General features: G+C 41.9%; 1 long non-coding RNA gene across 1 annotated transcript; it reads right to left on the reverse strand.

The window, feature by feature from the left end:
- Window positions 1-976: 976 nt before the first annotated feature.
- Window positions 977-10,444, reverse strand: LOC117064784. Its single transcript, XR_004429678.1, has 3 exons — window positions 10,145-10,444; window positions 9,842-9,908; window positions 977-1,182 (listed from the first exon to the last, which is right to left on the reverse strand). It is a non-coding gene; the product is annotated as an uncharacterized LOC117064784 (long non-coding RNA).
- Window positions 10,445-10,820: the final 376 nt, after the last annotated feature.

Raw genomic sequence — 10,820 nt, forward strand, 5'->3', positions numbered from 1 at the left:
ATTACCAAGCATATTTAGGATGTACTTTAAATTCTCTTACTTGTGGATGAGCTATCTTTTACCTTGAAATCATACCCATCATAGGTTGTATCTGCTTGACTGATAAAAGGATAGATTTCTTTCCGTCTTCATAATCTCTTAGCAGATTCCTTGTGATATGTATCATATTCAGGTTTAATGCCTATTCAGTAATAAAGCAGTTGTCTTTCTCTGCTATCATTGGAGAGATTATTTTGTTTTTAATTGTGTTTCTCCAACACTCATTATACAGCTGGATTTTGTGTTTTATTTCAGCTGTAACTTTATTTATTTTTTTCTTTTTATGAGACAGAGTCTCACACTCTGTTGCCCAGGCTGCAGTGCAGTGATGCAGTCCCCGCTAACTGCAACCTCCGCTTCCCAGGTTCAAGCGATTCTCCTGCCTCAGCCTCTTAAGTAACTGGGATTACAGGAGTAAGCCACCATGCCTGGCTAAATTTTGTATTTTTGGTAGAGACGAGGTTTCACCATGTTGGCCAGGCTGGTCTCAAATTCCTTACCTCAGGTGACCCACCTGCTTCAGCCTCTCAGCGTGGTGGGATTAGAGGCATGAGCCATCATGCCTGGCCGCTTTATTTCTTTATAAGATTAGCACATTGAACAACTTCATCTACATCAGATAGTTTATTAGGATGCAAGCTAGAAACTAGCTCTTTGTCTCTGTCTTTCTGCTTCTCACACACACACAAACACACACATACAGAAATGAACACATATGCACACTGACAGCTTGCACAGCAAAGGCATTTACTTGTGATACGCAGAAATAAATCGAGGAAGTCTGTAGAGCTAACTTCAGTTGTCAACAAGGTCTAGACACTAAGAACATTTCTTTGTGCATCCTTTGATTGCAAAGACTACCAGTGCTGGCATCCTAAAACAAGAGCCTCTAAAACAGAAAGGCAGAAGCAGTGACACACACAAAAAAAGACTCTTCTTTTGTGCAGCCCTCCATTTTTTATAAGGGCAAATGTTTTGTAGCAAGTAGGTCTCAGCAGAGCTCATCTTAGCTTTGGTTGCTTACTCCAGACAACTTCTCCCAGCTTCGATCAGCATGACAAATACTGGCTGATATCCAGTGAATCCAGATCATTTCCTGGAGTCAGGAGAGGAAACTTTCCGAATTTGCTGCCATGTTGATACCTAAACAAAATAGCAGATTTGGTTGAAAAGAAAGAAAAAGGATGTAGTTAGAAGTGTCTGCCACAGCACTGTTGAGAAATGTGTCTTGCATTCTCTGATAACCCTCATTCATGCTATTTCTTTTTTTTTGAGACGCAGTCTTGCTTTGTCATCAGGCTGGAGTGTGCAGTGGCACAGTCTTAGCTCACTGCAACCTCTGCCTCCCGGGTTCAAGCGATTCTCCTGCCTCAGCCTCCTGAGTAGCTGGGACTACAGGCTCATGCCACCACACCCAGCTACTTTTTGTATTTTTAGTAGAGACTGGGTTTCACCATGTTGGCCAGGATGGTCTCAATCTCTTGAGCTTGTGATCCGCCCGCCTCGGCCTCTCAAAGTGCTGGAATTACAGTCGTGAGCCACCACACCTGGCCATTCATGCTATTCTTAATTCCTTTGACTCTTTGGTCTAAAATTTCTTAAGGGCTGACAATGTTCTCTCTGTCCTTTTCCTTATTTTTCTACATACCATGAACTCACTTGCCATCCGTATGCTAATGACTCCTGAAAATCTATCATATCCCCAGATTTCCTTCTGGCACTTCGGATCTTTATGCTCATGTGCTTACTGAAATTGGCACTCTGTTTTACTTGTTTCATGTATTTCCAAGATGTTCATAATAAATCCAAACTCTTTGGCATGACAATATGGGTAACTGATAATTAGACTTTTCTCGAAATCTCTGACTACATTTCCTGCAGGCACCTCCCATTCATCTCTAGCCATATACTTTTCTGCAATCGTACTGAACTCTTTGCAGTTCTCTAAGCAACTTTGGTGGGCTCTTTCTAACCTCTGAACTTTGAATAGACTCTACCTGTGAGTAAAAGTGTTCTCTCTCACCAAGCTAATCTCTGTTGACCTTTCAGGGTTCAGTTAAAGTGTGTCTCCTCACTTGCTCTCCTCTTCCCCAACACTTCAGGAGACATTCTGTGTTTTCATCTATCCAGAAAATGTGTCTGTCCTTTGTATTTTTTGAATATTTCATGCTTTAGACTTTTTTAGTGCACATCACAGTAGGTTACAATTTTTGATTTGTCTCCTCTATCAGACGGTAAGATTTGACTGATGTAATCAAACCATGAATCTCTCAGAACTCCTTTTTAGCTTTAGCATTCGACAGCTTATCGTTTAAATTTGAGATAATAATACATGAATGTCTGTCATTTTCTGGTTAAATTAATATTAATATAAAATATAAAAGTAAATTTTTGAATAAAATATTGGGTAATATCTATTTTGATTTATATTGAGAAATATTAAGCATTAAAATTATGTGGCTGTAATTAAAGTCAAACCGAAGGTGTAGCATGATTTTTGTATTATGAGAAGTAGGGGGTTAAATAACAGAAAATTGGTATTTATTAGGGGTAAGAAGTCCTAAGAAGTAGCGTAGATGACTTGACAGGACCAAATGAGGCAAATTATGAGAATGAATATGGCTCCTTTAAGATGGGGTGAAGTGATTCGGCTGTTTGTCACCGAACAAACACCAGACAAGCCAGTCGAGTGCTTTCCCCAGGCTAGTACTTAAGAAAGGGTATAGAAATGAATTGATCCCATTTGTGTTTTACACACAACTGCGAAGTGTGTAGGCAGATGCTATAAAACATCAACATTAGTGGGAAGCTCTAAAATCCTTATTCTCAGTAAGAAGAGGCAAAATATAAATTTTACTTTTAGCATCATGAAGTAGAAAAAAGTTTTCTATCCCGTAGAATAGGCATTGTGTAACTTTCCTTTTTCTTTTTATTTGTTTTTATTTTTTAGAGTCAGGGTCTCAATCTGTTGCTCAGGCTGGAGTGCAGTGGCACAATCAGAGCTCACTATAGCCTCAAATTCCTGGACGCAAGCAATTTTCCTGCCTCAGCCTCCTGAGTAGCTAGACCTACAGGCTCATGCCACCATGCTTGGCTAATTTTTAATTTTTAAATTTTTTTTGTAGAGATGGAATCTCAGTATGTTGCCCAGGCTGGTCTCAAACTTCTAGCCTTAATAAATCCTCCTGCTTTGTCCCTCCAAAGCCTTCAGATTATAGATATGAGCCGCAGCACCTGGCCCATGCAACTTTAAAGAATATATATACACACACACACATATATATAGAATATATATATTCCATATATAATATATATAAATTCTTAATTATAATCAAATAACTGTCCAGTAAATAAACATGAATACATATTCATATACAGTTATAAGTTATCAATAACCCCAGTTGAAACCACTAAAACACTGTCTTATTTACTCTTGCAAAAATAAATATACATACTAGATGATTCAAGGTGAGTCTCACTGAGGCAATAATAGAGGATTTTTAGGTATCATGGAGAAGCCACTGGATATACATATAAAAGAATATCAGGAAGATTGGTGCTCTAGGAATTAACTGACTAAAGTCTCCTGACTATGTAGATGCAGGTATTGATATTCATGGAAAGGAAAATACATGCAAGTTAGTCAATGCAATAAGGTCAGAAAAATATTCATTAAGCCCTACTGTGTACTCAACACTATGTACATACTATGCCAGGATCAGGAAATATTGGTAAGAATGCCCACATCTCAAAGAGCTTAAAGATAAATGAGACATATCAAATTGCCTTGTAAATATTTACTATAGTATATTGATGACATCCCGGCCAAAGAACTGTTAAAATATAACGCAGGCCTGGGCGCGGTGGCTCACGCCTGTAATCCCAGCACTTTGGGAGGCCGAGACGGGCGGATCACGAGGTCAGGAGATTGAGACCATCCTGGCTAAAACGGTGAAACCCCGTCTCTACTAAAAATACAAAAATTAGCCAGGCGCAGTGGCGTGCATCTGTAGTCCCAGCTGCACGGGAGGCTGAGGCAGGAGAATGGCATGAACCCGGGAGGCGGAGCTTGCAGTGAGTGGAGATTGCCCCACTGCATTCCAGCCTGGGCGACAGAGCAAGACTCCATCTCAAAAAAAAAAAAAAAAAAAAATATATATATATATATATATATACACACACACACACACACAATGTAGATGAAGGAAATATCTAGAATAATTGTATGTAAATTCTTATTTCAGCATTTGTAATTTCAATAAGCATTTCTTTTTGCAATTCAATTCATTAGAAGAGTATTATCATTGATTTATTTAACAAAAATTTATGTACTGTTTATTATGTGCCAAATGCTAGTCTAAGTTTTCAGTATAAAAGTCAAACACAGAAACAAAAATGCTGACTAATATCCCCTACACTTTCACTTTCATTGTAGAGACAGACAGCAAACATGTTACATTAGGATATTATGCTTATGGTAGATGATAAGGAACAATGGAGAAACTAAAGCAGGCTAATGAGAATCAAGAATTTTGAAAGAGTGAGGAAGTTCAATTTAAAATGATGATCAGGTAGGCCTTGACTAAATGGTGAATTTACAGGACACTTTGGATGAGCTGAAAAAATTATCAACTTGATAACAGAAAGATTTTTCCAAAGCAGAGAGTAGCCTACTAAATTCAGGGATTTCAAGTCCTACCATTCTATCAGAATACCTGTAGATAATTGGTATGTGTTTTACTGAGGCTTGAAGAAACAAGTTCGGTTTTCCTGATGTGGTGATTCTTGGATTATTGTTGGAACACCTGACCTTAAAATGTCAAAAATGGGAACCTCTAATGGATTCATTTTTACTGCAGCAAAATTTTGTTTTGAGCAGACAAATAAAAGCCATCAGAAAGTCAACAGAAGCCACACAGCTATCTCCGACGCATTATGAAAATGGTTTTCTTAGGATAGAGCTCCGCTGTCATCCAGGTTCCCTTCCCAAAGACTCCAGGGCAATCATCCTGGAATTCCTCTCAATGGGTCTAAACTGGATGCCCTCAGATATCTCATTTCTTCTACAAAAGGGTTGTAGGAGCCATGTGATTTAGGGGAAAATCTTTGAAAATCTTTACACTTGTTTAATTTGGGTATAATAGAGATCAATATAAGATATACCTAAAAATGATACCTGGATCTTACGCTGTCCAACTCTGAATTGGCAAAAGAACAGTAACTGTGGTATATTTCTTGGTAAGCAATAAGATCCAGCTCCCTATTCCCAGGTCAGAATTGTTTCAACTCAGGCCAAAGCTCTGAAATTGTCATAAACTTCAGGTTGCCGAGTCTGCTCTGATAATGCAGACAATCTCCAAAAAGCTATCATTAAGTGATGCTGGCACATAGGACTCCTGCACTTTATATGTTCCTTAAAGAATACAGTGGAGGCCGGGCGCGGTGGCTCAAGCCTGTAATCCCAGCACTTTGGGAGGCCGAGGTGGGCGGATCACGAGGTCAGGAGATCGAGACCATCCTGGCTAACACGGTGAAACCCCGTCTCTACTAAAAAATACAAAAAACTAGCCGGGCGAGGTGGCGGGCGCCTGTAGTCCCAGCTACTCGGAGGCTGAGGCAGGAGAATGGCATGAACCCGGGAGGTGGAGCTTGCAGTGAGCTGAGATCCGGCCACTGCACTCCAGTCCGGGAGACAGAGCGAGACTCCGCCTCAAAAAAAAAAAAAAAAAAAGAATACAGTGGAAACACGTTCCTCAGTAGCATATAGATTGTCACAGTTGAAACTGTCCACTTCATATATGAGGTTCATATGTTTTAAAGATTTTATTTTGATGGGTTAAGCTCTATATAAAGATTTCTATCACAAAAGAGTCCAAATTTGTTATACTTGAATATATTTCTTTTGCCTACTCTCGGTAAATGCAAACTCTAAAGGAACTAAAGTGTTGAGACATTTATACAGTCAAGGACAAAGTTAAGTATTATAATTTTAAATTAACAGAGACAATAACCTGTGATTTTGATTATACAGCCATGTGTTGCTTAATGTTTGGTATATGTTCTGAGAACTGTTTCCTTAGGTGGGTTTGCTGTTGTGCAAATGTCATAAAGTGTACTTACACAAACCTAGATGGTATAACGTACTACACACTTAGGCTGTATGGTATAGCCTACAGCTCCCTAGCTACAAATCTGTACAGCATGTTACTGTGCTAAATACCAAACGCAACTGTAACATGATGGTAAATATTTGTGTACCAAAATATATCTAAACATAGATAAGGTACATATTTAAAAGATAAAAAATGATACACTTATATATGGCTTTTACCAAGAATGGAGTTTGCCAGATTGAGAATTGCTCGTATTGAGTCAGTGACTCATTCAATGTCATCATTTATCTCTTGTGATAATTTGTAATAGAACTGGGTGGAGGTGGTAAAGCCTCCAATGCCAGTTCCTAGTCCTCCTAGTATCCCAGCCCCGATAATAAATGGCAGGACTAGTGCCCATTTGTAATGGGGTTTGGGTAGAAGAAAATCCTGTAACTCCTAATCAGTATAGATAGTTATGCAGGGCGCCAAAAAGGAGAAAAAGGATAGACTTTTGGAGGAACCATTTAAGCAGCAGTAAGATGAGGAACCACAAACAAAGAAGACTCCTATTGGTAAGCAAGAGAGTAGTGGAGGTAGGGTAATCTATGTTTTGCACTGGAAGGTGGTTGCATCAATGGTTGTGCTAAACTTTACACAGGTGAGATTTGATGTATGTGTTATTTCTAGATTTGCGACTAAATGGCCCACCAAGCCTGTGGTGTTTGTTGTCAGTTCGGTGGTGTTCCAATGCTTGGGAACAGGAAATGGGACATACAGTTAAAGCATAAGGGGAGACACACTCAGCAGTCAGTTGGATTTGGGCTGAAGGCCTTGTGAATTTTGGTAAGCATGATATTAAATAAATTTAGCAAGTGGGAGTGAGTGCAAAGAGTTTGATGTAGTCTTGAGAGTGCTAATCATTTGTAGGGACTAGGTGTGGTAGGGATTTGAATGGCCCCTGCTTTATCTAATATGTCCCTCCCTAGTAAAGGAGTAGGGCTCTCAGGCATAATAAGAAAAGCATGTGAGAAAAATAAGGTTCTCCAGTCACAACTTAGAGGGTGGGAGAAATACCTAGTGACTGGCTATCCTAGGACCCCTTTTATGGTGACAGACCTGGAGAATAGTTGTCCGGGACAGAAGAGTAAAACTGAGAAGGCAGCACCAGTGTCCAGGAGGAAGTCAGTTTCCTGGCCCTCAGTGGTGACACTTACTGGGGCTGTGTGAGGGTGATGGCATGGGCTGCTGCCTACCGGGGGCACCCTCAGTCCTGTGGTTGGATCATCTGGTTAGTGGCCTCTGGCCTAGAAGACTTTCGCCCTAGGGGGCAGTATGCCTTCCAGTGATCCTCCTGGCGCAAGGGACATGGACGAGGGGGCAGCTTACTTTTTTGGGACAGTCCTTTTTGAAGTGCCCCTGTAAGTTGCACTGATAGCAAGCCCTGTTAGGCAGGTTTCCTGCCCAGCCCTTCTTCCTTTCAGAGCCACCGATGTTCATCTGCCTGAGGGCCATGACTAAGGCAGCGGCCTTTTTCTTGTCTCATCTGTCTCCTTCATCCTGCTCTTCCTGATCCGTTTTATAAAACACGGAAGTTGCCAAATTCAATAGAGTTTCCAAATTTTGCTCGGGGCCCAGGGCAGTCTTTTGAAGTTTTTTTCTAGTGTCTGCAGCTGACCCAGTGATTAATTAGTTGGCCTTCAATAGTGTCAGGTGACAAGGAAGTATGCTTTTTTAATGCCTCCCTTAGCCTCTCTAAAAATGCTTTAGGGTTTCCTTCCTTTCCCTGCATTATAGTGGACATCATTGAGTAATTCATTGGCTTTTTTTCTGGTTTTTCTTAATCTCTGTAGTATACAACTCAGTAAATGCCTGCGACTCAAGTCTCCATGCTATGAATTGAGGCCCCAGAGGGGATCCACACTGGGAACCGCCTGTTGGCCTGTGGGGAATTGTTCCCTTGCTTCTGATATCATTTTATCATCTACCTGGCTTAGGTACCAGAGATCCCCAAACTCCCAGGGCGCAGCTAAGGCAGCCTCTTTTTCACTGGGAGTTAATGTTCGACCTAACAACAACATTATACCTCTCCAAGCTAAATTAAAAGATTGTCCTAATCACTGTAGGATGTCCATGTATCCATCAGGATTATCTGAGAATTTTCCTAGGTCCAGTTGGATCTGTTTTAAGTCTGAGAGGGAAAAGGGGACATGTACTCACACTGGGCCAAAGTCCCCTCCTCCTCCTCCCATGGCTTGGAGGGGGAACAATCGCGGGCCATTGGCGCCTTTTGGTTCCTTGACTATCTTTTTGTCTGGTTCCTTTTGGGCTGTTAGGGCCAAAGGAGAGTCCTTACTAGTGGGAGGGGGAGCCGTGGGGAGACCTGGGTATGGGGGTAGGCTTTGAGGACCCCCGGTAGGATGTAAATTACATTTTTTACATAACTGTGGGTTATCCCTTAGTGAGAAAAAAACCGGTACATATGGCACTTCCCTCCATTTGGCCTCTCCTTTACAAAAGAAATCTAGCTGTAGAATGGTGTTATAGTTTATATTTCCCTTGAGTGGCCACGTCTCTCCTCCAGGAAGAGGATATTGTGGCCAGGCAGTGCTGCAGAAAAATATAAGTTGCTTCTTCTTCAGTGTTTGAGGGTCAAATTGGTCCCAGTCATCCAGAATACACCTTAGGGATGGCTTTGCTTTTGAGGAAATGTCTCCCATCTGAAAGAACATAGGAGTCCTGCACCCCTAGGCATCCCCTAGTGAGCACTAGCCCTAGTGCATCACCTAGGGCTCTAGTGTCCTTTTCTTTCCAGGGCGCCCAATCACCCAAGGAACTCTGCTTATCAGATTTAATTGCACTTACCAACATAGCAGTTTTGCCCACACTCATTTCCCGTCCATTTTAGCCCCCCCGCCAAAAAGGAGGCTGGGGCTGCTGGATTTTAGTGGCTCCTTACCAGCTTCTCTACAATTGCCTTTGCATCTGCGAGTGGGTCTTAGATTCGGGGTGTATTTTGAGTTCAGAGATCAGGCACCAGTTAGCATATTTCTGGGCTTGGAGCTGTCCCAACAAGATAAATTCCTTGAAAATGGCACTGGAGCATAACAGTTTTAGCATAGGTAGCGGCAAATTGGAGGACCAAGTTTGGAATAGTGCTTTCTGTACCCAAATTTTCTGTCCCCATTTGTCCTCATAAGAATATTCATTGACCTTTGGACTTGGATCAGGGGACCTATTATCTGTTATATTTTTTTTGGCCCATATGTCTGACTGCTTTGAGTGGAGAAGTCCTACAGTTCTAATCACTGATCCCAGACGGGAAAGGTGGTAAAGTAGCCTCTACAATCTGGAATAAGTTTAGGGCAACAAAAGGAAAATGTCCTATGCCTTCTATCAGCCTTTGACATGCCTTTTGATGTCCCAGATAGTGCCCAGGGTACAGGTTATGAGGGACAGGTCCTGTATAAGTATATTGATACCCATTTGCATAAGAATAAGCCTGGGGGCACCATAGGCAAGGATCTTTGGATTGCCGCCCCACTCGACTTAGGCTCCTAGCCAAAAGATTCTTAGATTCAGGAGTAGGAAAGATCCTAGAGGATACGGCCTTAAGAAAGTCTTCTCTGAGGATGTTAGGAGCCAGGAGACATGGGTCAGAAAAGGCAGGGAACGCACAAATGGTTGGCTGCGGAGTAGAGGCTTCTTACTGTGCCATGATCTCCACTGGGTCAGTGTCGAGATTTCGGGAAGACAGTTTTCCACCTGTTGCCAGCCCTTGGTTTTTCCCAGGAAAGGCAGAAAAAGTTGGACCTGGCTCAAGGCAAACCAACACTCTTAGCCCAGAGGGCTGGGGGTTGTTAGACAGCCCCTTCCCAGGAAGCCTCACACCCGTGTCACAAGTCCGGTGGCCAGGCTTGCCACTTTTAAATGACTGACAGGTACCTGGTATTTTCCTCCAACTTCTAGCGAGAGAACAGAATAGCAAGTGAAAGGGGTCCAATATTACTCACAGCTTTGGAGAAATCCCAGATGGGCCCCCAGAAATTAGACAAGAAGTCTTCTCCTGATAGAAGGTTTTTCTCGATGGAAGGGTTCATGGCCTCATGGGCTTCAAGGAATGGAGCCGTGGACCACAGCAGCCGGTGATACAGCTCGAGTGGAGAAATGCATGGACCCAAAGAGTGTGCAGTGGCAAAATTTATTAAAGTGAAAGCAAAAGCCAAGCAAAAGCGAAAGTAAAGTGAAAGCGAAAGTAAAGCTTCCACCCAGTGGAAGGGGACCCAGAAGGGTTGCTCTTTCTAGCTTGGGTGTCTTATATCCTTTTATGACCCCTCCCCTTTTCCTTTTTCTGTCCTATAGAATTAACTTATTTTCTATCCACTTGTGGCTTGACGAGCCTGATTGGTTAAAAACATCAGACTGCAGCTAGAGCTTAAACTCCGTATATGATTGGTTGAAGTTTCAATCCCTTAGCTTGCAGCTGTGACTCATTTTGGCTTAGGGGAAAGTCCCCTTAGGGAAGTCCCTATTGATCCAGGAAGTCCAGCCAACTTATCCACTTAGTCCCTCACTAGTAGTTCAGTCTCTCTAGGGAACTCTGACTAATAGAAATTTTGGTACCAGAAGTGGTTCTAGAGGAGCGTAATATTAAGAATGGAGTTCTTTCATTGGTTTTGGGGTTTCTGG

This window comes from Trachypithecus francoisi, unplaced genomic scaffold, assembly GCF_009764315.1.
Source record: "Trachypithecus francoisi isolate TF-2019V2 unplaced genomic scaffold, Tfra_2.0 Lachesis_group2, whole genome shotgun sequence".
NCBI lineage: Eukaryota > Metazoa > Chordata > Mammalia > Primates > Cercopithecidae > Trachypithecus > Trachypithecus francoisi.